The sequence below is a fragment of the Camelus ferus genome, chromosome 2 (genome assembly GCF_009834535.1).
Source record: "Camelus ferus isolate YT-003-E chromosome 2, BCGSAC_Cfer_1.0, whole genome shotgun sequence".
Classification (NCBI taxonomy): Eukaryota; Metazoa; Chordata; class Mammalia; order Artiodactyla; family Camelidae; genus Camelus; species Camelus ferus.
In genome coordinates this window covers 21,895,653-21,922,639 of record NC_045697.1, presented here as the reverse complement: position 1 = coordinate 21,922,639, position 26,987 = coordinate 21,895,653, and positions in this window count along the sequence as shown.

Sequence of the window (26,987 nt, the reverse complement as noted above, 5' to 3'; positions counted from 1 at the left end):
CTGATCATGATATCTGTGGACAGGGTCTAGAAAGGTTGTTGGAGTGTTTCATTTAGAGAAAGAGATAAAAATAAAACTTCGTCTAGAGTTTCTCCACAACACTTAATATTATTTGAGACAAAAGGGTCACTGTAATTAATTTGAAATATACCTACTTCATGCGGGTTTTATGCGGCTCATATATTGCTCCCATTATTCAGAAAGCAAAGGGAACAAATGATCATTCAGAAGACACCATAAAAAAGTATTTAAAAGTGTGTAATGGTTCAGCTTTATGTGCACATTTATTAGTTTGTCTGTGAATGAGTATATGAGAGAGAAAGAAATAGAGATGGAGAGAATGTTTTCTGCTTTTGTGTGTGGGGGGGGGAGTATAAACCAATATATTGAGTAACAGTACATCAGTTCATGTATTTCAACAAACATAAATATCATCATGCCTTCTGCAGAATGATGCACCTTGTAAGAATGCTGTCTTGAATATCTCGAGTTATAATAAAACAATATGATGTCTCTGTGATACAAATTCACATACACACGCACAGACACACACGAACACAGACCTTCACACCAACACTTACACGTACACATACATGCATATTTGATTAAAGAGTGAAAGAAAAGAAAGAATACAAGATTCAAAGAGGCACAGACACTTTTTTTTCATTGAGTTATAGTCATTTTACAATGTTGTGTCAAATTCCAGTGCAGAGCACAATTTTTCAGTTATATGTGAACATATATTCATTGTCACATTTTTTTTCCGCTGTGAGCTACCACAAGATCTTGTATAAATTTCCCTGTGCTATACCATGTAATCTTGCTTATGTATTCTACATATGCCTGTCAGTATCTACAAATTTTGAACTCCCAGTCTATCCCTTCCCACCCCACCCTGTGGCAACCACAAGTTTGTATTCTATGTCTGTGAGAAGAGGCTCAGACACTTTTAATAAGTCATCACTAGATAGATTTTCACCATCTCTCTTCACAAGTTTCCACTAGGGTTAGTTTTAGTTTTAATATTTAAGATAAGTTATTTACTGTTTTTAAAAGAGTGAACATTTGAAAATTATGTCTTTTTTAGTAATTGCATCTTCATAGATCCTGGCCATGCTGGGACATTGTGGGTGTCAACATGCTCAATAGTTGCTACAGGAAAAAGACAATGTTTAGCGTATAATGCACAACATCAAAGCTACTGAGTAAAAGGCAACATTTGCTATTCTTTAGGAAAATTGGCAACATTAAAAATACATACTGTGCATAATTAAAACCAAGGAAATATGTTACTGGTTCCAATAAATTTGTTCCAGGACCAAAGGAATAAGTATAGAATTAACTGCATTTATGCACTTTATTTCAAAATGAATACTGCAATTCAAAAAGACAGTCCTTTAGCCGATTTTTGCTTTTGAATCATTGCCATTGTTAATCAAGCACCCAAACTGTAATCAAAACAAAACAATTTTTATTAAACTTACATAATATGTGAGCATACTGCTGTATATATATTTTGTAAGTTTGGATATTTCTATTTTTATCTTTTATCTTCTTTCCTGTAGTGATAATTTAATAAGAAATATTCAGTGGGTATTTACAGTCTACCAGTACTGTTCTAGGCACTGAATAGTGTTGATTAGAAAAAACAAAACGTATATATACTAAATGTTTATGTGTGTTGAAAAGATTTTGAAGGAGTTGAATTGAGTATGTTTTAATTTAGATATCACAAGTTGTTGGATGGGATATAGTTTCTTTGAAGATCACTGTTCATATATTTTATATATTTCTATTTACTTTTTTCTTGTCTAATGAATTCCCAGCACATGATCAATCATATTGTCATTGCAATGAGATTTCACTGTTATAAACAGTTCCTGAAATAGGATGGGGGAGATGTAAATAAATAAATAAATACATAAATAAAATAATGCAATATTCTGTATTATTCAAGAAGTATGAATCAAATTATGATTCCAAGATATTCAATATTTTGTAGTAACCTATAATGAAAAACATGGAAGTTAATATGTGTATGTGTATGGATGACTGAACTATTATGCTGTATGCCCGAAACTGACACAACACTGTAAACTGACTATATTTCAATTAAAAAAATATGATTCCAGATAAAATTTATTTTGGTATAATATTTAGGAACATAGACATCAACATTTTAAATATTAATTAAAGGAATATTTACTTAAATATTTTTTAATTCTTAACATCTTTAATGTAACATCAAATATTTTTAGAAGAATTTTCATTGATAGCATAATACACTCATTAAGTGACATGATTGGGGAACAGGCTATCTTAACTCAAATTAATTAAATTTTCATGGAAAATGAATAATTAAAAAAATTTTTTTTTTTTTACTTTTTTGGGGGAGGGGGTAATTAGGTTTATGTATTTATTTACTTTTAGAGGAGGTACTGGGGATTGAACCCAGGAAGTCGTGCATGCTAAGTATGTACTCTACCATTGAGCTATAACCACCCCCACCCCAGGAAATGAGTATTTTCACATTATGTAAAACAAATGTCCAGACCAAGGATGTTGACATGGTTTGGCAGTTAAGAGATGTGCCTCTGAGTTTTTTAATATATCTGGATGTATCTCAGTATGTTAGCTTTGTAAACACATCATCAACTACAACATAAACTCTCTTTAAATAAGTATCATATGCTTCCACTGTGGCCATGGTGGTTTAAAGACTTGGACTTCACTTCTTGTTGATCAAAACTGGAAAATAGGACGAAGTACATGTAGCTACTATTATCAAGACTGTTCCTGAAAGAAGGGGACAAATGAAGGGCATTCTATTATATGTTGACTTCTGTATAACTGCACTTTTCAAAAGTTTAGTGGATTCACGGCATTGAAGAGATGGTGATCAGAGTACAGGGAGACTGGGGTCACCACAAGTTGCACATCAGTTTTGGAAAGGAGGGGTTACACAGCATACTGGTTGTTGCCTGGGGCCGGCATGGGGGTGTTGATTGTTTGCTAAGGAGCACAAGGGGACGTTTTAGGAATGATGATATCTTTCAGTATATTGATGGTGATAACATGAGTGTATACAATTTCAAAACCCATCAAAATATACAATTAAAATTAATGCAGTTTATTGTATATACACTATCCCATGATAAATTCGATTTTTTAAAATGCTTAAAGTTGGCAACAAACAATTGGAAGAGAAAAAGCATTTAATTTTAGACTCTGAAAAGATTTAATGCAAATATATGAAAACCCATTACTATCCAAATTGTACAGAATAATAAGAATTTTAATAAAAATCTGTATTTACTGAGTGCTTCCCATCTTACAAGCTTTGGTTTAAATACCTGATATGCATTAACTCAGTCTTCAAAGGAAACCAATGAGGTAGGTGTGGAGCCGGCTGGCACTCTCTGGAGTCAAGCCCCCACCGCTGGGCTCTCTGTTCCTGGAGTTTATTGACACGTTAACCCCCACTCCCCACTACAGAACCCTCTACATACCTGCACTTCTGCAAGATATAATAGAACATCTCTTGATGTGTGTTTACCCTAACAAAACGCATCGCCCCAGGAGATAGCCCGTCTCACAATACTCTAGGCGGACAGGCCTCATCCTGCCCTTATCGAAGTCCTAAATCCTATAGTTCAGAGAAGTCCCTGATAGGTCTGACAACCAATCAGGTCCCTGTGCAGGGATTGATCATGCAGCCCCTTACTCCTTATGTGCACAGCCTCCTCCCCCTAATAAAAGGCCCTGCACACCTACCATTGGTGCTCACGTGGGCACCTCTTGCCAGTTGGCCCGCTGTTGCTTATAGCAGCGTCCCTATTAAACTTTCCTAAATTCTTTTCAGTCTCTGGTAATTCTTTACCAACCCGTGCATCACCATCACTGTGTTGTGTCACAACTGTAGGGAATATTATGATTCTCGTTCCATAAATGAGGAAACTAAGCACAGGAAGGCAGCACAGAAACTTACCCAAGGTTTCAGTGACATTAAGCAGTGGAGTCTGCATTCATTCCCACACATCCTGGCTGCTCTCCTGACTGCTGGATGAGTGCCTACCCTGATTCGGCTTAGATGCTGGGCATACAATGTTGTGCAGAAACATACTATGAAGGAGTCAGAGATTAATCGAAGAGCCAACATGTACATGGGGAAATGTCATCTAGGTAGTAATAAAATCCACTAAAAATCAAATTCAAGATATTATTTTGTAAACATGGAAATACAATGAACGGTGGCAATACAATTTTGGCCACAGTTACTGTGTTAATCACTGCGAGTGACATTATCAATTAACAAACCTTTTTTTCTTCAGAAATCATTTTGGTGATTTATATTAAAATCTTAATGTATAATGTATACCCAGTTATTCTATGGTAGGGACCTTAGCCTACGAAAATATCAACTAGGAAAAAAAAAGTCTAAGAAGAAAGAGTTAATTTTGGTTTTCCTGTGATAGTAAACAATGATAAATATCATTTTACTCTGCCTAGAAAGGTAAATGTCCGTTAAATCACATCCATTAACATAATATTTATAAAGGTTAGACAGAGTCATAAGAACAGGCGTGATTTAGTCACTAATTCAAGAAAGATACTACTACGCGCCTGAGACAGCACAGCTGTTGTGGATGGAATCATGTTCTCCCTCGCCACCACAGTCATCTGCTGAAATCTAATCCCCAGCACATCAGAATGTGATCTTATTTGCAGATAGGGTCTTTATAGGAGTAATCAAGTTGAAATGAGGTTAAAATGAATTCAGGTAGGACCTAATCCAATATGACTGGTGTCCTGACAAAAGGGGAAAATTTGACATGAAAAGAAGATGATCTGAAGAGACATAAGGAGGCTATGGCCATCCTCCAGCCAAGGAAAGGGACCTGGAATAGACCCTTCCCTAATATCCGTCACAAGGGAATCAACCCTCATGACACTTCCATTTTGGACTTTCAGGCTATTTGTGAGACAATACAGTTCTCTTTAAGCCACCCAATCTACAGTGTTTTGCTATGGCCAGGATAGGAAACCAATCCACATACTTAAAGAGACTGACTGTGGGTGTGAATGAAAAATACTGCCCGTCATATCAGTAACAAAGGATGCTGCGGCCATCAAGTCATCAGCCACTACTACTGACCCCCAAAAACCTAATTCTCAGTCTTTAGGTTGTAAGCCAGAGAGAACTCAGGATGGAAAATAAGCAGGCAGCCCGGACTGGGAAGCCATCCCCAACAGTGTGCCCTGAGAGCACTCAGGATGGAAAAGAACAGGATACTGGCCCTAGATAGCTAAGGTGCACATCAAAGGGACAATTTCAATGAGCCCAGACTTATGCATTTTCCCATAAACAGAAAAGCACTAAACTTTATATATCTAGTTTTCTTAAATTAACAATAATCTTTTGAAGTTTCAACTACCTGGACTTTGTTGTAAAAACTCCTATACATCTTGGTTCCTCCCCCACCTCTTTGGAACAGTCTCTTAGAGCAATCTGAGTGGCCAACTCCTGGGCTTGAGTCCTCAGAAAGTCCACCAAATAAAACCTAATTCTCAGCCTTTAGGTTGTGCTTTTTTTTTTTTTTTTTTTTTTTTTTTTTCATTTTACAGGCTGCTGACTGTTATCAGTGCTATTCACCAAATATTCATAACTGTCTTCTTCTGGCAGATGTAGGATTCAACTTCCTTTCCTCCTGAGGATAGGGGTGGTCATGTGCTTTCTTTGGCAAAGAAAGGTGAGCAGACGTAACATGTCACTTCAGGGAGATGTCTTACGAGCCAGTGTATACTTCACTACGCTCTCTCTCTGCCTCTGCTGTGGCAGCTGGTAACCTTACAGATGATGGCAGCTTTGTCAGTTGAAAGTGCACAAAACAGAGCCTCCAGCTGCTCCATGATACACATGGAGTGTGAAGATGAAATAAACCTGTGTTGTCTTCATCCACTGATAATTGAGAGTTATCTGTTAACTGAAGCCAAATCTAACTCATCCCAAGTAAAAAGACTGCTGGGTCACAGGCTTTGCTTATAGGGACTTTAAAGTCTGGGTGAGAGCTGTAGAAATAATCAAATGACTATAATTAAATATGAAAAATGCCTGGATAAAAGTAGGCAAAGAATTTTATGGGCACATATCAGAGAGTCACTAAACCTAGACTAGGAAAATCTCCTGAAGGGAACTGACACATTAACTTAGTCTTCAAAGGCAAATAGGAGTTAGTGGAAGAAAATGAAGTCAGATAGATGACATGTGCACAAAGGTGAGAATTGCAAATTTCACATTGTGCTGAAATGTAATATATGAGGGTCAAATGAGTAGAAGTGATGTTGGGGGCAGATCAAGCTGACAGGATCCAGGTCTCGGGAACTCTTTATACCATGTTTGAAGGCTGTATACTGCTTTCTTATGCACCTTCCCTAGGCAATGAAAAGTTCACAAAACAGTGTTGAAATTGAAAAAAAAGAAACTATTTTGTACCTTGCGGCTGCAGTTATGTAAAATATAAATGGGCAGAACAGCAAAGTAATATGCAAAAATAGTTATGAGGGAGCATGAGCACAGGTAAACGGCATTGCTTATTTAAAATGTTACTATATAGTGTGTTCAATTAAAAGGAAATTTAATATAATGGTCTGACTAGGTAACCAAAATAGAACTAAAAATATTTTTCCCCAAATCTTGAAAACATATGGGAAATGAAAATACATGTTTACAAAATGCAGTTAAAAATCTGATAGGAAAGGACTTATTAAGATAAGCAGCACAAATGGAGATGAAATGAGTTTTCTGTAGCCCTCTTGCTAGGAAAATTAACTTATACCAAAGGCAGAATAAATATTTTAAAAGGTTGTATTTCTTGATTGGAAATTCAGAGAGGGAAAATAAAGAAAAATGAAAAAAGCAAGCCTGGTAAACAGAAATCTAAGATGTGCCCTCAAGTTTTCTCTTCTCTGGTTGTCTAATCAAACACTAATCCAGGCACTGCTTTGAAGGGAGCTTTCAAATAAAACTCAGGTCACTAATCAACTGACCATAAAATATGAAGATTATTCTAGATTATCAAAGCAAAGCCAATGTAATCACTTGAACCTTTAAAAGCTGAAGAGATGGCCAGAGGAGAGAGATGGAGGTTCCAGAAAGAGAAGCGGAAGAGAGATCTGAAACATGAGAGAGATTCAACTCTTCACTGTTTGCTTTGATAATGTTGGAGGGAGGACATAACCAGGGAGTGTGGGCAGTGTCTGGAAGCTGAGTACCACTACTGACTGACAGCCCCCAAGGTAAAGGGCACCTTAGTCCTATACCCACATGGAACTGAATTCTGCCAACAACCTGAGTCAATCTGGAAGTGGATTCATCCCTAGAGCCTCCAGAAAGGTAAACAATCCAGACAATACTTCGATGTCAGCCTTGTAAGACCTGAAGAAGAGGGTGCAGCTGAACCTCCTGGATTTCTGAACTAATAATAAATTTGTGTTTTAAGCTACTGAGTTCACGGTGATTTGTGACTGAAGCAATACAAAACTAACCACTTGTAAAAGAAAATGTGAAATAAGATGGTAGGAGATGGTAAAACACATGCTTCAGTCTTTAACCAATAAGTTGAAATACACTGTAGTGATCAAGGCTGTAGCTTCCTGAGCCAGATGGCCTGGGATCAAATTCCAGTTTCATTACTACTGCATGACTTTGGGCAAGTCTCTGCCCTTCAGTTTCTTCCTCTGTATAATGGAGATAATAATAGTTCTTACTACAGGTTATTAAATTATTATATTGAAGGGTCTTAGGACACTGCCCAGCATGTGGAGACGTCTTCTTATTTTTAGAAAATATTTTTAGGCCCATAGGTTAAGTTCACCTATCAAAGACATTTCAGATCAAATAAATAAAAATAAAAATTTAACTGTTTGTAAAAACACATCTAAAACTAAATGACACAGAATTGTTGACAATAAAGGATAAGAAAAGAATTATCAGACATATATAAACAAAAGAAAGTAATTAAAACAATATTAGATATGAAAGATAATTAATAGTAACATCATTAAAGTGGATAAAGGATGATTTAAAATATAAAACTTGTAATCTCACACTCCTAATTTCTCTCTCCCTCACCCTTTCCCCTTTGATAACCATACTTTGTTTTCTGTGTCTGAGAGTCTGTTTTTGGTTCATAAATAAAATTTGTATCACTTTTTTTTTTAGATTCCACATATAAGTGATATCATTTAATATTTATCTTTGTCTTACTTCAACTAACACTGTAAATTAACTACATTTTGATAAAAAATAAAATTAAAAAATTACAAAAAATAAACAAAATAAAAATATAAAACTTTTAAGACATAATTTTGGTTGCTGAATTCAACTCTACCTGGCAGATTACCCAAATCTAGTTATCATTTTTCCATTGCTTAACTTTTAGTTTGTTCCTAATTTTTTGCTATTTTAGATAAGGCTATAATGAACATCTTTGTACATAAAGCTTTTACTGTTTCATTGGATTCTTTCACTAGGATATATTTCCAAAAGTGTAGTTATTAGGTCTGAAAGTATAACCATTCTAACATTGCTGATACTATTACCAAGTTGTCAAAATGATTGTACCAGTTAGTAGTCCAACCGCGTAAGTTAATCTTAAACTTTGAATTTTTTCTGAAATGATTCTGTTACGGGCAAAAGTCATTACAAGAGTACTATATACTTTCACTTCCTTTTAATGTTTTAGAGAAGTGCTTCTCAAACTTGAATATGCATACAAATTACCCTCAATCACGTTAAAATGTAGACTCCAGTGCAGTACATCTGGGATGGAGCCTAAGACTCTTTTCTAACAAGCTCCCAAGTTTTTCCCATGGCTGGTCTGATTCCACTGTGAGTTTAAGACGTGAGGCTTAAGTTACATGGAGAAGGAAGTAGAAAGCCTTTCCTGAGATTTAAAAATGAAGCAAGTTTGAAAAATCTCACTTTAAACTAATGTTCCATGCAGAGTAATCTCCCCAAATTGTCTAAATCAGATTAAAGATCAGGAAAATAATACAATAATCAGGAAAACTCATTAGTAATATCCCCCCCATTGCATGAATGTACATATAAACATCTACTTACTTACATGACATGTTTTACATATTTATCATTTTAGTCTTACAATAATCCTAGTATAGCACAATTTTTAAGTTTAAAAATTCATCAGTAACAAAGCATTTCCTGAGTCAAGTATCTTTATAAAACATGATTTCCAGTGCTAGCAGGGTACTCCAGTTCATGAATACGTGGAGATTTATTAAATTAGTTGCCTTTTTAAAATACATTGAATTTCCTTCCAGTTTTGCCTGTATAATTCCCCAGTGGCCATTCTTTTGTATACACTTTAGGTGTATATTTCATTTTATTTTATTTTTATCTTAGACTAAGTTTCTAACTTTTTTAAAACAAAATTTCTATAGTAGCATTCATTTCTGGATTAAAATATAAATATTCTTTTTTAAGCCTCTGATAAGTGTTACAAACTCATTTCACTGACATTGAGCATGAGATTATGGCTGAAAGGGCACCAGTGTGAATAGGAAGTAATGATCTCATAATTGCAATTTTGCTTCAATGATCCAAACCAAGAGGTATCAAATAAGTTTAAAAATGTATCAGAAGGGACATCATGTTTTAGCCAAGTGGATTATTTGTTAACTTTTTGTATTTGCTACAATACCAGAGGTGTTGATGATCTAAGTCCAGGAGGTACTTGTTAGGGTACAGACTCCTCCTTTAGGGAGAGGATCTTCAACTAAGATGGAAATCAAAAGATTTCTACGTTTCAGATTTTGAGCTGCATGCCTCTGGGATGTTTTAGTAAATCCTTCTACAATGGCTTAAAAATATTTTTCTTTCCCTTTGGGTACACAGTTTCATTTTAGCTTACGGGAGAAGGTCTTAAAAAATGGTTCCTATCAAGTTCTGAACATCAGCTTCCAATCTAGCCAACTTCTGATCCTAGAGAAGCTTAAGGAAAACTCTTGTCAAATGCTTTGTCAAGTCTCAGCCAGCACAAACAGGAAATATTCCTGACTGTACTGAACAACTCTATGCACACAAAAAGGGTCCCCAACAGGGTGCAAAAGATACTACTCTCCCAGGATTCAGAGCCACACCCAAAGAGAAATAATCAAAAGAAAACAAGACTTAGACAATTCCCCTAAGGGCCGGCAGCACTCAGAAGGACCCTAGCTGCAAATGGAAGTCAACGCACATTTCTGTCCAACCATATTTTGGGGGTCCCCAAACTGTTGGTGGCCAAGCCAAGTTCTCAGGACACAAATGAGACAAACAAGAAGGCAACAGCTGTCCCTGGGAAAGAAATGATCAATAACCAATGTTTTCTTTCTGCCAATCTGATTTTGGAAAGGAAGGGATAATGTGAAATTTTACCTTCCACTCTCAACCAGACTCCACAGACAGACATATGGGAGAGTTGACTTAGGTAATGGGACGGAAGGGAAGGGGGGCTGAGCAAAACCACTGAAGGAATAACACAGCAATTGAGGACAGGACAAACTGTTTAGAACCAAGAGGGTTGAAGATTTGACTTCCTGTAGACCTTGAGCCTCATGGCACACTCACAGGCACCACAACAGTTCCTAGGCTGCCCATAAAAGGTCAAAAAGTAGGCAGAGTGGTGGGGGACTTTCCTGGAAATCCTCGCCCCTTCCTCCAAATAGCTGGAATAATCCTCCTACACATTAGCATATGAAATTACCAAGCCCATAAAAACAAACAATGCCACACCTCTCTTGCCTTTTGAGACCACCACATTGTCTATGGAGTGTGCTATCTCCCTGAATAAACTTCCTTCATTTTACTATGCGTCGCTCTTGGATTCTTTCCTGCCGGAGACAAACAATTCTCCGGCAACAGTAGGCATTCTTACCATTTGCCGGCTTCTGCGTTTTGCCAGGATGCCATCTGCAGGCTCCAGAGTCAGCGGGATGTCCCTGTGGGTCTCATTCTGGTCGCCAGAAACTGTAGAGGAGGAAAAATAATTTTCCTTTTAACCTTTAGAGTGACTGCCTGGCTGAGACCTCTTTCTCTAGGGCATCTCATAAACGGTTAAAAGTTCTCCACTGTGGCCACTATAACAATATTAGTATCTTTGGTAGGTTAACCCCTGTAGAACCCAAACTAAAATGGAGTCACTTATGTTGGGGACAAAGTGGAGTTGGCCAACGCAGGAGCATTTAAGAAAACGAAACTTTACCTCAGTTGCAGGAATTTGCAGTTCCTAGGAAGCAGCAGAGGACGCCAGCCAATCGCCAAAAGCCAAGTCTGTTTATGCCATCTCTGGACTTTCTGGTCCTCGACTCAGCTATCCCTCCCCAAACAGAGAAACAGATCAGCAGGCAACCCATAGGCTGAAGAAAAAAATATCGTCCGCATTTACCACATAAAAAACTCGCGAGTCTGTGAGCGGCTCGGAACACGTCGCTTCCGCTGCCGAAGGTCTGCCGCCTTGCAGGTCAAACCCCTTGCAATGAACGGGTCTTCCTGCTCGTTGCAGTCAGGAGGCAGGGTTTGGTTTCTGACACCTACTTCTTCAGGCTTCAAACGACATTCTGTTCCCCGAGGCCTCACACTGGACCCGGTCTGGTTTCTAGGTCGGACCAGGTCCGGTCCGGTTCTGGACCCGGTCCGACTCCGGCTGGTTTCCGGACAGAATCCGGAAGAAGAAATGCTTCCAGAAGGAAAAAGCCGTTGCGCTGGGACCTGAGGCCCGCCAGCTCCAGAGGCAGAGAAACGGCGGGCGGGAGGCCAGCGGGGGTCTCCCCGGGGTCCTTCTTCTGATGCCGAACCGTTCAAGGTAAACTGACGCCGTTTTACAAACGTGAAGAGTTTGAGCGAAAATCAGTTCCACTAAGGCGGAACTAAACTGCAAGTGGCCCAGGGCCCTCTGGGCCCCCAGTTATGATTTTAGTTTGTCCTTCATTTACTATTGGTGAGGTTGTGTGTTTTCACCACTGCTGACCAGCCCTTTTTACCACTAATTCGATCTTCATCTGTTTTGTTTGGGAATATTTTTCTCTAAAGTTACTAGCTTTTTTAAAAATTGATTTGTGGAAACTAACTTGATAGTGATAATAGCAGGTGCTCTGTCCTAAAAGTTGCAAGTGTTTTTTCGTGGATAATGATTGTCTTTTTTTCTTTGTTTCTGATAATGTTTGACCTAAAATGTTTTACGTTTTCTACATACTAAAAATCCATCTCTTACATTATAGCTTCTTCCTTTCTTTTTATGTTTAGGTGTACCTTTTCTTTCCTTACAAGCAAAGAAAAAAAAAACCTTTTCTTTCAGTGATGAAATCATTTTACTTTTTAGCATTTCAGATTTTATACAAAGGGTGATATTTTTAACCTTCAAAACCAGATATCTCAGCACCATTTGTATTAGAAAATTCATCCAAAACATTGAATTTTGAAATACTTTCTCTAATTCAACAAAAATGTATATGAAATACATTTTTAAAGGGCAGAGATTGAGGTTTCTTGATCTCTACAAACTATTGTGAAAGATACCTGACTTTTGAGTTAAAAACAGATTCTCCATCATTTTTGAAAGTTCAACAGGATCTTGAATACTGAATCATCTTGCAACTGGTAATAAAAAAATCTAACTTTTTGAGTTATATTTCATATCCTAAGTCCTATCCTTACATGGATTTTTGTGGTCTTAAAACAAATGTACATTCTTCTCAGTTTCCAGATATATTTTTTATGAAGGGTGAATTATATAAAGTTCATGTATAAGGTCAATACATTTTTTTGTTTCCTATAATAAAATTCACTTTTCTTTTGAAATATCGACTTACAATTTACAGCAAAAGATACTACAATTAAAAAATAATAAAATAAAAGGTAACAAATATTTCAATGCAAAGGACAATAATGTTTTTAGTTACAGAAAATATGATTCATCTTTTAAAACCAGGTTTTGTAGATTAAACTAGTTATATACTTAAAATCCATTTTCTAATATAAACAAATTTTCCTCTTTTACTGTTCCCTCATCATCCCGAAGTAATACATCTGAATTTGATACATTGATTGGCTCATTGAAATTGAGCTCTTCAGTAGATGATGTTTAAATATCAATCACCTTATGCATATTTAAATTCAAGAAATGTCAATTAAAGCTTTGCTCATCTTATTTACTTTTAAGAGTTCTTCAGAAATATCAGATAAAATGAGGTCATACTTGGTGGCTGTTTAAAACTCTTAAAGGGCTGATCTTTGCATAGTAATACTCCAAATTATTCATGGGGAAAGTATTAAAATATAATGTAGCCTTAGGGTTTATTAAAAGAAAACTGCTTTAATCTCAGGAAAACTTGTATTATTTAACTTCAACAACATTTTCCAATTAACTCTTGATTTAATATAGTGGACTTAATTCTAAGCTGGTGCATTGGAATGATAAATCAATTGTATTAAGCACTTTTATTGTGCGATTAAAGTAAGTATCAATATAGTGGTCATTTTTCTTGCATTCTGTTTCTCGCTGATTACATTTAACTTTTTAAAGAACCCTCAAGTCACTTTTATTATATTTTTCATTTCTTTTCAAATACTTAATACTTTAAATTTTGAACCACTACATTATATCTACATTCTAAATAATACCCATACACTCACAATTTAATGAATAAACTTAATGGGTAAAATTTTATTTCCTAAGTATATATTCTCCTTAAAAAGGAATCCAATAAAGTCCTTAGGAAAGCAATTTTTTCTATTGCCTTTAAATATGATATAATTCATGAACGTGTTATGTTTATGTCTGAAGTCATTTGTTTACAAAGCTTGTCCATCGACAATAAGAACATCAGTGTTCACTGTACAGTGTATACTGAGCCCCCCCTACTTTCTGAGCGTAGATTAAGGGGAGTAAGTACATATAAGAGAACAAAGTGACTGCCATAAAGGAGCTTATTTCAAATCCATATTTATAACTTGTTCTTTATAGATAAACTTGTTTGAAAATGGCCAGAAGCAGTCTGACCAAACTTGGAGAAAAATTTAGGGTCATAATGTTTTCCACAGGCAATTTGGTTTTCTTTATGAAGTAAGTGTGGAGAATTAACTTCTTCAGGGACATGATGGCTGTCTGGGCTAGTTCATCTGTCCAAATTCACATCTACATCTTCTCTACCTGCCACTCCCCCTTCCTCCTCCCACAGAGCCTGGAACTACTTTCCGCTTCTGACTCAGTTCATCTGTTTGACTCTCCCTTTAGTTTCTAACCTTATAGCTCATCTCCTTGACACTCCCAGATAATTTGACTTATTAGCCACAAATCTTTGATCCCAGGCTTCATAAAGGATATGCATGTCATCCATCTTGCTTGGTTTCTTTCTGCCTCTCCCCTTCACTAATCACAACCCATCCCTCAGACTTGCCCCAGGACTTGGATTTCCACCATACCTATAATTAACCCCTATAGTTTTTTTTTTTAACAATAAAAAAGATAGTCTTAATAAATCAGTCTTTGTTGAATTAATATTTTTCCTTTCCACATAATTTTCTAAGCTGTTGTCAAATTCTTAAACTTTGAATTTCTTAAGTCTCTTCTAAAGGATGCATTTTTGTCTTTTTTTTTTCTTTTAAATGAAAAGTGCAAAGCATACTTTAAAACACCTATGTGCCATTTTTCTGGAAGTTAACAAATGTTAGAATATTGTCACTGTCACTTTTTATTAAAAAAAATAAGCCATCTTTATATAAAGATGAAATCCACTATGAAACTTACCCCAGGCCCATTCCATTCTCTCCTGGATGTATTACCTATACTCAGTGTCCTTTTTTTTTTCTCTTTTGTTCGTTCTTAAAATTACTCCTGTTAGGCTCTTGCCCCATCACTTCACATAACTGTTCTTTTCAAGGTCACAATAGCTTCCAAATTGCTAAAGCTGGTAGGTAAATCTCAGACTCTTTTTATGTAATCTAGCAGCATCCTTTGGTACATTTGATCACACCAGCCTCTTTGAACACATTAATTTCTTGGCTGTCAGCATATCACACACTATTCGTTTTCCTCCTAAAAACTAAGCCTTGCTTCCTTGTTCATTTTCTTCTCCTGGATTTCTTAGAATTGGAGTGACTTTGTCATCTTTTCTGGTTAGTCACCAATTTGTTGATTTCATGCAATCTGAAGGTTTTAAATAAGTTATAGGCTCATAAACTCCTTTTTTTTTTTTTTTTAATTCCTCCTTTCTCCCAAACTTGACATCTACATGTGGATGTCTGGTTGCCATCTCATACTTGTATGCTAAGTGGAACTCAGTCTTCTCCCTGAACCTGCTGTGCCCACAATCTTCCCTACTCAGTTAATGACAACTTCCAGTTGCAAGTTAGAAGCTAGAGTTTGACTCTAACTTCGACTTTTATTTCTCTCACATCCCGTATGAAACCCACTCGGAGACCTTGTGTCTCATCTTCAGTACACATCTGACCCCATCTCTGTGCCTCCATATCCATCACCCTGGTCTAAGGGGTCACTTTCTCACTTTGATGGCAGTATCCTTCTAAGCTGTCTCCTTACTAACACCCTTTGTCCATTTCATCTAGTCATAGCAGCTACAGTGATTCTTTTAAAATGAAAGATCACATTATTTCTTTGCTCAAAACTCTTCCTTTACTCTAAAAGCCAAATTCATTACAGTAGCCTACAGAGCCCAACAGAATTTTACTCCTTCTCCCCTCTCTGTGGTTGGCAACTTCCCAGCTTGCATACCTTGCTCCATTCACACTGGCCTCCTTGCTCTTCCGTGGATGTGTCAGACACATTCCCACTTTTTGCCTTGGCTGTTACTTGTGCCTCAAATTCCCTTGGCCAGATGTCTGCATTCCTCTCTCCCTGTGGCAGATTGTAATGGTTGTCAAATGTTTCTTGCTTTAAGAAAAAGGTATTTTGCTACCCCATTTGGATACATGAGTTGATTTGGGTAATGAAATGAACAGAGTGATATGTGCCGCTCCGAAGCAAAAGCTTTAAAGCTATTGTAGAATATTTTTTCCCTCTGCTGTGAGATCTGTATGATCCAGATAGGGGCAGCTCCTTCAGCTTAGACCCTGGTGTGAAACAACAGAGAGCAGAAACACAGCTGACCCATGAGATACATAAAACACAAGAGAGAAGTATTGTTGTCAGAAGTCCCTGTAAAATGGGGATTTTTGTTCCTGTATTATACTTAACAGAACCAAATACAGAAATTAGTACCAAGAATTGGGTGCCAATTAAACAAACACAAAAAGGCTTCATATTGACTTTCCCTGTTGATAGTGGATACCTAGAGGACTGTTACTGGAGTCCCAACAAATGACTACAGTGTTATGCAGCGGTGAATGAGAAAGAGAATATTGCGAGAGTGCCTAGTTGAGATGGTCTGCTTTGAACAGGCACTATAAGAAAGACATTAAATCAGAAAATAATTGGTCACCAAGTAAGCAAAAATAAATGGGGATATAGAAAGCTCAGAAATTCTCAAAGCTTCCAGGAATGGAAGCTGGAGCTGCTTCTCTTTTCCAACAGATAAAAAATAAAACTGAGGTAGCCTTTGAAAACAAAGGCTAATTCAAACCCACTCTCTTCTGAAAGTAGTTTAGAATCATGACCGTAAAACCTTTTGTTAAAGTCTCCAAATTAATTAAGATAGTGCTTTGTGAAAACCTTAAGTTAGACCAAATAGCTCAAGGGAAAAATAATAAAGGAATGGCTTCCCCAATAAGGCTTGGTAAGTTCCAGTTACCTACAATTAAGTCTGGAAAAAAAGAGTAATTTGTGGGTGAGCTACTAGCATATGAATTGAGTAACGAGAAAAGCAAGGCAGGCTTTTGAAAGAGTTGTGCTACCAAGGGATCGTTAGTCTGGTTTTAAAACACTGTGATTCCTTAAGTCTTAACTTTGGGCCCCAACCTTCCAGAGACAAAAAGGAGGATGAGAAAGCTGTGTGGTTCTCAGGGAGGATATTTTTTCCAGTGTCCTCTTCAGATGAGAGGAGGAAAATAGAAAAGGAAGGATCTCCTAGAGGGAGAAACAAGTACCAAAAGAACAATGGACTAGGATTTTCTTCAAGGGAAGGAAGCAGGGCCTAATTGGTGAACATTCTATTCCTCTAGGGTAGGGTCCTTTGCAGTTTCTCCCTGGGGAGATTTTGGTGTTGCACAGGTCAGTGAGATACTCTAAGAAACTGGGTTAAGTGGAAGAAGTGTGCAAGTCCTGTAAGTGTAAACTGTCCTTACTTTACCTGGTAAACCATGCTATATCATTTTTTCTTGGCTAATATATAACACATATACTGACTTTATTTCTGTAATTTAATGGAAGTTACCTAACTAAAATTGGCTGTTTAAGTAAATTATTAACATAATACAACATTTATTGCATCAGTTTTATTTGGGGAAGTGTAGTATGTCATACTACCTTTGTCACAACTAAACTTCATTAATGCAGGCTCCATCTCCATGGTGTCTGTAATGCTTTTAGCAGTTGTCATTTAGTTTACTGTTGCTTATGTCAATCTTCTTATTTTTCTATAGATTTGTATAATATTAATACTCCACTATTTTGTAGAGAATCTCTATTAGTAGAGAATTTTTAAAACAAAAATAACTTATTGAACATCCGTTAATGATGATGAAGATGACAGTAACCATTTATCCACCCATAATATGACCAACCAATAGTTTATCACTGATAATTGTACCTATGCTGAAGATTTAATATTTGTAAACATTAAAATATTTAATATTTAATTTATCATCACTGAATAATACATAGATAGCATTGCTTATAATTTTAATGGAGGCAGCAATGCTTCATTTTTAAAAGGAGTGTTATAATTCAGATTTTGTTAATTTAGGTTAATCAGCATCAGTCAAAGTGAGTAAGATAATGTAACTATAATGACATTTCTTAGAATAAAATAAGAGTCTTAGAACAAGGCAGATGTTGGATGCTCTCCTTATCAATTTCTTTTTCTCTCGCTCTATATATGCACACATATGAATGTTACCCAAAGCATGCACACATATATGCATATGTATATGCATGTGTATGTATAAATTTACTTGGGAGGTGATAATCTCACAGAAAGAATAAAAGAATAATTCACGTAGTATTTTTATATAAGCTATATATATGTAATAAATATATGTACATATCTTTAAACTATATACAGAATACATTAAAATACATTAGCCTAAGTACAAATTCTACTGCTGCTATTGAACACTACTGCAAGTCCTGCTGGGACTACCTAGTATTTATTGGGCATTTTTTTCTACATATCTAGCACTGTGCTAAACACATTACATCTATCATCATGTAAAATCCTCACCACAACACTCTGAGTAAGGTATCAACATACTCTCCGTCACACACATAAGAAAACTGAGACTGAGCGTTCCAGTGACCAAGTTCATGCAACTATTAAGTGGCTGTGTTCAAATTTGAACTCATGCTGTCTCGAGGCTATACGTTATGATTTGTCCATGTCTTTCCTTCTGGAGATACAAGGTCTCAAATTACTGCCTTAGAAGTTTGACTGACCTCCGGAGTATCTAGCATCTATGATGCCTTCCATGAGAGAGTGAAACAAACACCCTTGAAAATCCAAGAAGAGCCTGGCATGTGCTAGCCATTCAGTTATTATTTAGTAAACAAAGAAGTAAATGAGTGGGGTTATGAACCAGTCTGAGAACAGCAAAATTTAATAATTTTTTAAGTCAAGTTTGATTAGAAAACTGTACCTTAATAAATGTCTTAAGAAATAATTGAATTCAAAATATTTATTACGTATGCCTTTCAACTTATTGTTGTCAGTTATTATATTCTACTGTTAAGTATCTTAGAAGTCTGTGGGTTTTGTTTCCAATAGCTTCTTTGCAGAACTTGGGCTTACATTACAAATAAACCTTAGAAAAGAGTAACATGCTGCAGAAAAAAAAAAATGTTCATTTTGCGGAGAACAACCTGACAAGTTAGAGGTCTTTCTCTAGATATTGGGCTTCATTAAATCAAGGGTAATCTCACAGTCTAATGCTTGACAATTTGCATCTTTCATATTTAATTTGAATTTTTCTGCACCATCTATTTGTACTGGTGTATAGTTACCCGATTTTCTGTTAAATGAAAAGTGTGAGCTTTTAGTTCCCAGTTCCAAAGATCAGGCATTATGTTCTTTTCTAACACAAATCTTGAGGTGTCAACATTTTTCAGGCTGATTAAACCCCTTGTCACACAACTAAGTAGTAAAACATAGCCTGGTCATATGAGTTACTTACAGCATATTTGCAGTGAAGTACCTTTGAGGGAGGAAAAAAAAATTGTACATTTTTACAGGGTGCAGCCTTCATTTGTATTCCTCCAGACTACATTTAAAGTTAAAAGTTGATAAAAATTTAAAGTTTTACAAGCATTGCTTCCTACAGGCTTAAAAGCCTAGCTGACATTTATGAACAAATAAATTTATCATAGAGTGAATATATTTTTTGAACACTGAACATGTATTCCCCAACCTAAAAACATCTGCCAGGCATGAATGACAAGAATGTTTTTAGTTTTAAAGACAATCTATAATTTAGTTTTATTCCGTAAAAAAGTGAACAAACTGGTATGTTGGGATTACTTAAAGGTTGACATTTATTTCATCAGTAACTAAGCTTTTCCATAGGTACTTAACAAAGAATAGGAGCATATTGTAGCTTTCTGGAATTAGAAAAATATTCAGATATGTAAGTAGGGCCAAGACTACACCATGAAAATATTTTTGTAAATTAGATAACTTGTTGGGCAATCATTCATATACCAAACATCCAAGCAGACAACTCATTTGCCTCTGGGTTCTATGAAGTAAAGACCAACTATACCTTTTTGAAAAGGAAATTCTAAACCCCAAATATCTGAAAATTCCAAGGCCCATGTAACTGGACAAAAAGATTGATCAGTTTGTCAACAAATCCATGACCTAAGCTTTTCCCTTTCCTCCATGCTTCTTTGTCTCCTTTATTCACTGGTCAAGACTGGTAATAAATGTTTACTTTTGTCATTTCTTCGAATCCATAAACTCATAGAAATCTGAGCCTTGGATGGAGATTTTTATTTTTCATTCTGAATCTCCCTGGAAAGCTAAGAAATGGACTTTTTGTAAGCACACTGGGAAGAAGGTAATAAATTTGTTCAGGATTCTGGAGTGTGAGGGGATGTTGAGAGAGCCATTGAAAGCACAAGGACATGAGGGCATTAAATGGGACTCCAGTGGCCTGAATTTGTTGACACATCTCACCACACAACAGAGATTTACTACTGGAGAGAGAACAAAAGATGAGGAAGGAATGGAGATTGCCATTCAAGAGGGAGAACACTTTTCTTTTTCCCTTACCTGACATATCATGTGCTTAACATGTGGTGTTTCTCCAATAGCAGTTGGTAGCATCTACATGCATTGTAGCGAATGCAGATGGTTTTCTGCTGAGAATCCAGTAAGCCCAGGAGGTCACCCTGGGAATAACTAAGGTCTTAAACTACATCGTTGTGAATGCTATAATTTTTAAATCAAGGCCTTATTATTTAGTACCTTAACATATTTCTCAATAGTTAAAACATATGTGCTCTTGACCCACTTAGGAAAAAAAGAAAAGAAAAACTCAACACTCACCAGTAAAGCAAAGGCTAGTAGCATAAATGATTGAAGTGTCTGTAAAAACACCTTCCCAGGAGAACAGCCTGCTATTGAAGTTCAGATCAGCAAATATACTTGCCTCATTATTTTTGCATGCCTCACATACCTGCTGCTTTTCCAAACTTCTGGCATGTTACTTTCTATCTTTACAAACACTGTGCTCTCATCTGGTATTTTAAAAAATGAAGGAATCCAAAAACCCTTGAAGAGATAGGATATTTTAAAATGTATCACTGGACAAACTATTGAACTATATTTTAAAGATTTGCAAAAGTTGGCCCCACTCACATTCAAATAAAGTATTCATCTTGTTTTTTAAAACAGTGGTGCCAACTAATAAGAATGTATGCACTAGTAGAGTGGCACTTTGGTTAACAGTCTCATAGTTGGACTTGAACTGGAGGCAAGGGAAATTAAGGACACTGAGTATTGCAGAATGCAATTACTTCGAATTTATAATAACTCGTATTTTTTGAGATAATTTATTGCTATCAGTTATAGGTAGGTGATTTAAAAGTTGTCAGAGAAAGTGTATCCCAAATGAAAATCATTATTTAATGGTATCTAAAATATGTATTTTAAAACATTTATGTGTTCATTTCTTAAGTATATCTTTTTCTAATATCTATAATAGAAATGGCACTATGTGAGCACTTTGCATGGATATAAGGATGGTTAAATATTTTTCTTGTAGATTGACTTCTTTCCAAGGTTGTATTAGTAAATAGAAACACATTTTAAATAAGTATAGAGTTATTTCAGAATATAGATATCAAAACTAAAGCAAACTATATGATGCTAAGCTTATCAATTTCATACAGTTAAACACCAAACAGATACATTTTAATGATTCCAGGTAGTGATGAGGGTTATGCAGGAGTCTAAGGAGATGGAGATTAAAGGGATGGAGAGAGGAAAAACCTGGGAGAGTTTGTGAGATAGATTTGTTAGAGACAGTGGAGCAGATACCTAAGTAACTGGGGAGGGAGCCATATAAAGATCTGGGAGAAGACTAGAAAGAAAGCACAATGTCACAAAATGCAGAAGCACTGAGATGGAAACCAGCGTGGTGGTGTTTGAGAAGCAGTAAAGATTGAGTGGAGAGTGGTTGCTGTGAGTGGAGGATGTAGGCAGGGGCAAAGTCGTGTAAAATGATGTGGGCCTGAGTCATGCTGAGAAGTGCACTTTTTAATCGATTTTCAATAATCCAGAAATAGCAAAATTAAAGCCACCAGATCAATAAAATAGTATTTAGTAACAGTTTATTATGCATATAAGAGCAGTTCAGGAACTGGGAGCTTTAAAATTCAAAACTCATCTTTGAAGCTCAGAGACATGACGTTACAGGATGAGTTATAAAGTGAAAATGAAAATGAGGAAGTTGTTTAACCTTTACAGTGATTGGATAATACAGTGGGGATACCAGATGGCGAGGGATTGGCTAAAAGTGATTATCTTATACCATTTTTAGGAGGATGACTTAAATTTCTTTTGATAATCAGCGGCATGTATAAGAACCCAAGTTTCACTTAAGTTCATCAAAAGTGCTAGATTTAGTTTTGCTCACATGGCTTACATGGTTTTGTCTGATCAAGGAATTTTCAAGTCTGGTCTCTATTTGGTGTTTTACTTTAATACACTGCATAATGAAAAGCTGTTGAATGGTTTTGGGCAGAGGTGTGAGTGTACAACAGTGCGAGTTAAACAGGCAGGTGCAATCCCAGTCTGTCTGTCACCAGCAATGATCTTGGGTACGTCACTCATTTTTCTTATCTGTGAAATGGAAAAGTAAATGTAACCCTTGTAGTAGGTCATTGTGAAAAATAAATGACCTAATATATGTAAAGTATTAATTATTCATATTTAAGAGAGTTCACTCTTGTTACTTGTGGAAAACAGGCCATCAGAAGGCAAGTAAGAAACAAGAAGGCATTTAGGAGGCAACAGCATAGAGAGGTCCATTCTAGAGACAAAAAAGTTCTTGTCCAATGTTTAATAGGTTAGAAGTGATGAAAAGTGACCAGATTTAGCCTATATTATGACAGAACACCTGAGAGAGGATTGAGATGGATTAAATGTGAATTGTAAGAGAAGAAGCAGAGATGATAACACAACAACTGCCTCAACAGTTGTAGCAACTGCTGATGCTGAGATAGGAAGGATTGTTGGAAGGTTGAGTTGGGGTGGGATGGGAGAGAATCTAGAGCCTTGCTGAATGTCTTAGGTTTATGCTCTTTGTTAGACATTTATTTGGAGATACTAGGCAGAAAGTTAGATATACAAATTTAGTGGGGCTGTGCATGACTATAGGTGTAAATTTCAGAGTCACAATTTACAGATGATATTGAAAGCCTTGGGAGTGAACAAGTGTGTTCAGGCAGAGAAGAGAGTAATGACAAGGACTGAAGGACTGGGATACTACGAAAGTTAGGAAGTGGAACGAAAAAAGAGTTGCCAGACAATTAGGGAGAGCCCAGGAGACTGTGGTACTGTGAGAGACAAGTGGAAAAAATATTTGAAGGGGTGGAATGAAGAATGACAATTAATGACTCACTTTGGCATGATATAGGTCAATGGCCACTTGACCAGAGCAGTAACCGTGACCAGAGCAGTTTAAGAGAAAATAAGATGAAAGTCCCAGGGTCAGTCAAGAAGAGCTGGGAGATCAAGACGTGAAAATGCATTAATGAGTTAAAACAAAGTTCATAGAGGAGCTAGAAGACAGTGAAACTGAATATTTAATTCAGTCAGTGATAACTTTCAAAGCTTTGAAATGTTAATAGAAAATACAATGAAAATATTGAAAAACTTGAATATATACATAATAAAAACTCTGTAAAAAGTGAATAATGAAATAAAAAATAACAAATGAAAACATTGTTTGAATCAATATGACAAACAAAACATCTGTGATAATTATTTATAGGTAAAAACATTAAGCTAAACATGCATAGATTATAACATGCAGAAAGAACTCATACCAGAGGAAGTACAGATGAGCAGGATGGGTCAACTTTAAGTTAAAAATATTAGTAACCATTTTTTAAAGAAAACAGATGACAAATAATACATTTAATACTAGTACATTATACATTAGTTAAATTATTGTTACTTGGAACAAATCTTTTAGAATATATGAAAAATCATGTATTCAGGGCCCCTTAAAAATGGTTCATTAATTTCACCTGCTGATTCTATTCAAATAAATATATTCCAAAAACAATTTTAAAAATTAAAACAAAACTCTAGGATAATTAGGACAACTGCTGTTCATTAAGCACTTAATATGGTATATACGTTATGATTAAGATAATCTACAAATATTTGAAGCTTAAGTCATAAAAGTACTTAGCATAGTATCTGACCCATAACTATTCATTGTTAATTGTTGTTGTTATTAATAGTTATGCACATGGACAAAGGATGGAAAAGAAGCTGTGGAAATGAATAATTGTTCTTGTTTTATTACATTTTCTTTAATATTGTTGTTTGTGTGTGTCCATGTATATATTTTAATTAGAGAATAATTCATGGTTGTTTTTTTTAATTCAGAGGTCTACAGTTTAATGCAAATGTGTATCTGTCCCCTATTAGACTCTAACCTCCATGACTGTAGTCACCTTGACTGTTTTGTCCTCATGGAATATTCAGTGTTAGGCACAAAACATTCCAGCTAAATGTTGCTGAATCAATGGAAAAGGAAGATGGGGAGGGAAGGGAAAGAAGAAAGGAGGGAGGGAAAGAAAGAAGTGTATTAGCTTCCTAGGGCTGCCATAACAACATACCACAAATTGGGTGGCTTAAAATAATAGAAATGTATTATTTCACAGTTCTGAAGGCTAGAAGTCCATGATCAAGGTGTCAGCAGGATTGATCCTTTCAAGTGAGAATCTGTCCCATGCCTCTCTCCTACTTTCTGACAACCCAGCATCCCTCAGATGTAGATGTATCATTCCATTCCTCCATTTTCACATATGTCTCTGTCTACATACACATGGCTGTTTTCCCATAAGGGTACCAGTCATAATGGATTAAGTGCTCACTCTGCTGCACTGTATACTCAACTAATTTGTAAGAACTCTATTTCCAACTAAGGTCATATTCTGAGGTATTGGGGGTTAGGACTTCAACATACCTTTCTTTGAGCGGACAAAATTCAACCCAAAGCAGTGTGTTAGGATGGGACATAGAGGGACAGATTATGAAAAGTCCTGTATAGGATGCTAAGTAGTTTGGGTTTTATTCTAAATGACTGGAAAGGCAATGAAAATATTTTAAGTGACATGAGTAGAATTAATATTTTTGTAAAGATAATCCTAGTAGCTATGTGGTAAATGGGTTTTAGAAGGACAGAGAAAGAGGATGAGTATAAGGTAGTGGACTTAAAGGCAGGAGCATAAATTCACGACAGCTACTACAGTAAGTCAGGAAAGAATATATGATTACCTGAATTTGAATAATAACAAAGAAGCTGGGGAAAAAAATCCTATCACGCTTTTCCACTACCGCTGTCATCCTCTCTAGAATTTTGTCATGTTCCTAGAAAGAGCTTTAAACCTCTTTAAATATCAGTAGGATAATTAGCCTCTTAACTGGATCTACCAACTTCATGCCTTTCTTCACTCTAATCCCACATACATTACTTCTAAAACATTACTACTAATTACAGTTCTTTAATGATGATACTATTCTATATTCTTTGACTATAGAATGTATTACTCAGCTCAGCCTAGTATTGGTTTAAGTTGCTTTTGGCTGCAAGGAACATTATACTTATCTCAATTTGTCCTAGCTAATGAAAAATTTACTATCTTAATTAATAGGGAGTCAGATGTAGAACAGATAACCAGGGGAGGTTGATTAAGTAGGTCAGTGGCATCATCATCTTGCTCTTCTGTCAGGAATCCCTTTGTCCTCTGGCTGGTAATAAAATGCCTGCTGTGGTCCCAGACTCATATACAAACAAGACAACATAAGAAGGAAGAAAGTAACTATCTCTGCCTCTGTTCTCTCTTATGGATAAGAAAACTGTCCCCAGAAGCATCCCTACTACCTCATGTCTCTTTGGCCAAAAATGACTTAAGATTGCCTATCCATAAGTTGACCATTGGCAAGCAAGAGGCATCAGATTACCATGATTAGTTAAGATTAATCATTTGAAGTAGAATGTAGGTTGAGTAGTCAAGATACTGGCCTACTTTATGTGTATTGTATGTATTAATTCACTAAACTTATTTATATTATTAACTCCAACATGTATATCCAGCTTTATCTTCCATCACTTGGTATTTATGCTGCATAACAATAAAATATCTGTTCACTATGGCTGCCATAACAATATACCTGGTGGCTTAAACAACAGAAATTTTTTTTCTTCCAGTTCCGGAGGCTAAAAGTCCAAGATCAAGCTGTCGTCATGGATGGTTTCTCTCCCTGGCCTGTAGGTAACCATCTTCTCACTGTGCACTTGCATGGCCTTTTTTCTCTGTGTGTGCATCCCTTGTGTCTCTCTGTGTGTCCAAACTTCCTCTTCTTCTAAGGACATAGGTCAGATTGAATTAGGACCACCCTAACAGCTTCATGCTAACTTAATTACCTCTTTAATAGCTCTAGCTCCAAATACAGTTATGTTTTGAGGTGCAGGAGACTAGGCCTTCAACATATAAATTTTGAAGGGACATTGCTCAATCCATAGCACTATCCGTGAGCATACTCTGAACATTTTTGTCTCTGTACCTTGATTCATATTTATTTAACTGGGAATATTCTGCACCTTATCTCTGACTGCCAAAATCATTTCATTTTGTTCAGGATCTACATCAGTTATCACAAATGAAGCTTTTCTCAGCAGCAGATTTTAATATCCCCCCACCCCCCAGAATTTTTATATACTTTTCTTAGGAAAACTTTCTCACTCTTTTTGATATTATTGTCATTTGTACATGGACCTTGTATTTCCATTAGATTATAATAATCTTTTAATATAATTAGTATTTTTTTTAAATTAGTATTTTTTTTTAACTGCAGTATCCCTCGTACTGCCTAACAGTGTCTTGGCCATCATTGGTTCTGAGTATAACTGTATTAAAATAAAAAATATCTACAGAAATGTAATTAATATACAGCCTTAATAGGAATTAAGTGGAAGAAAAAATTATTATGTCTTAGGTGATAAGGGAAAGATTTGTGGATGAGTTGAAATTTGAAATAGGGCTTGAAGTATGGATAATTTTTAATACATGGAGATC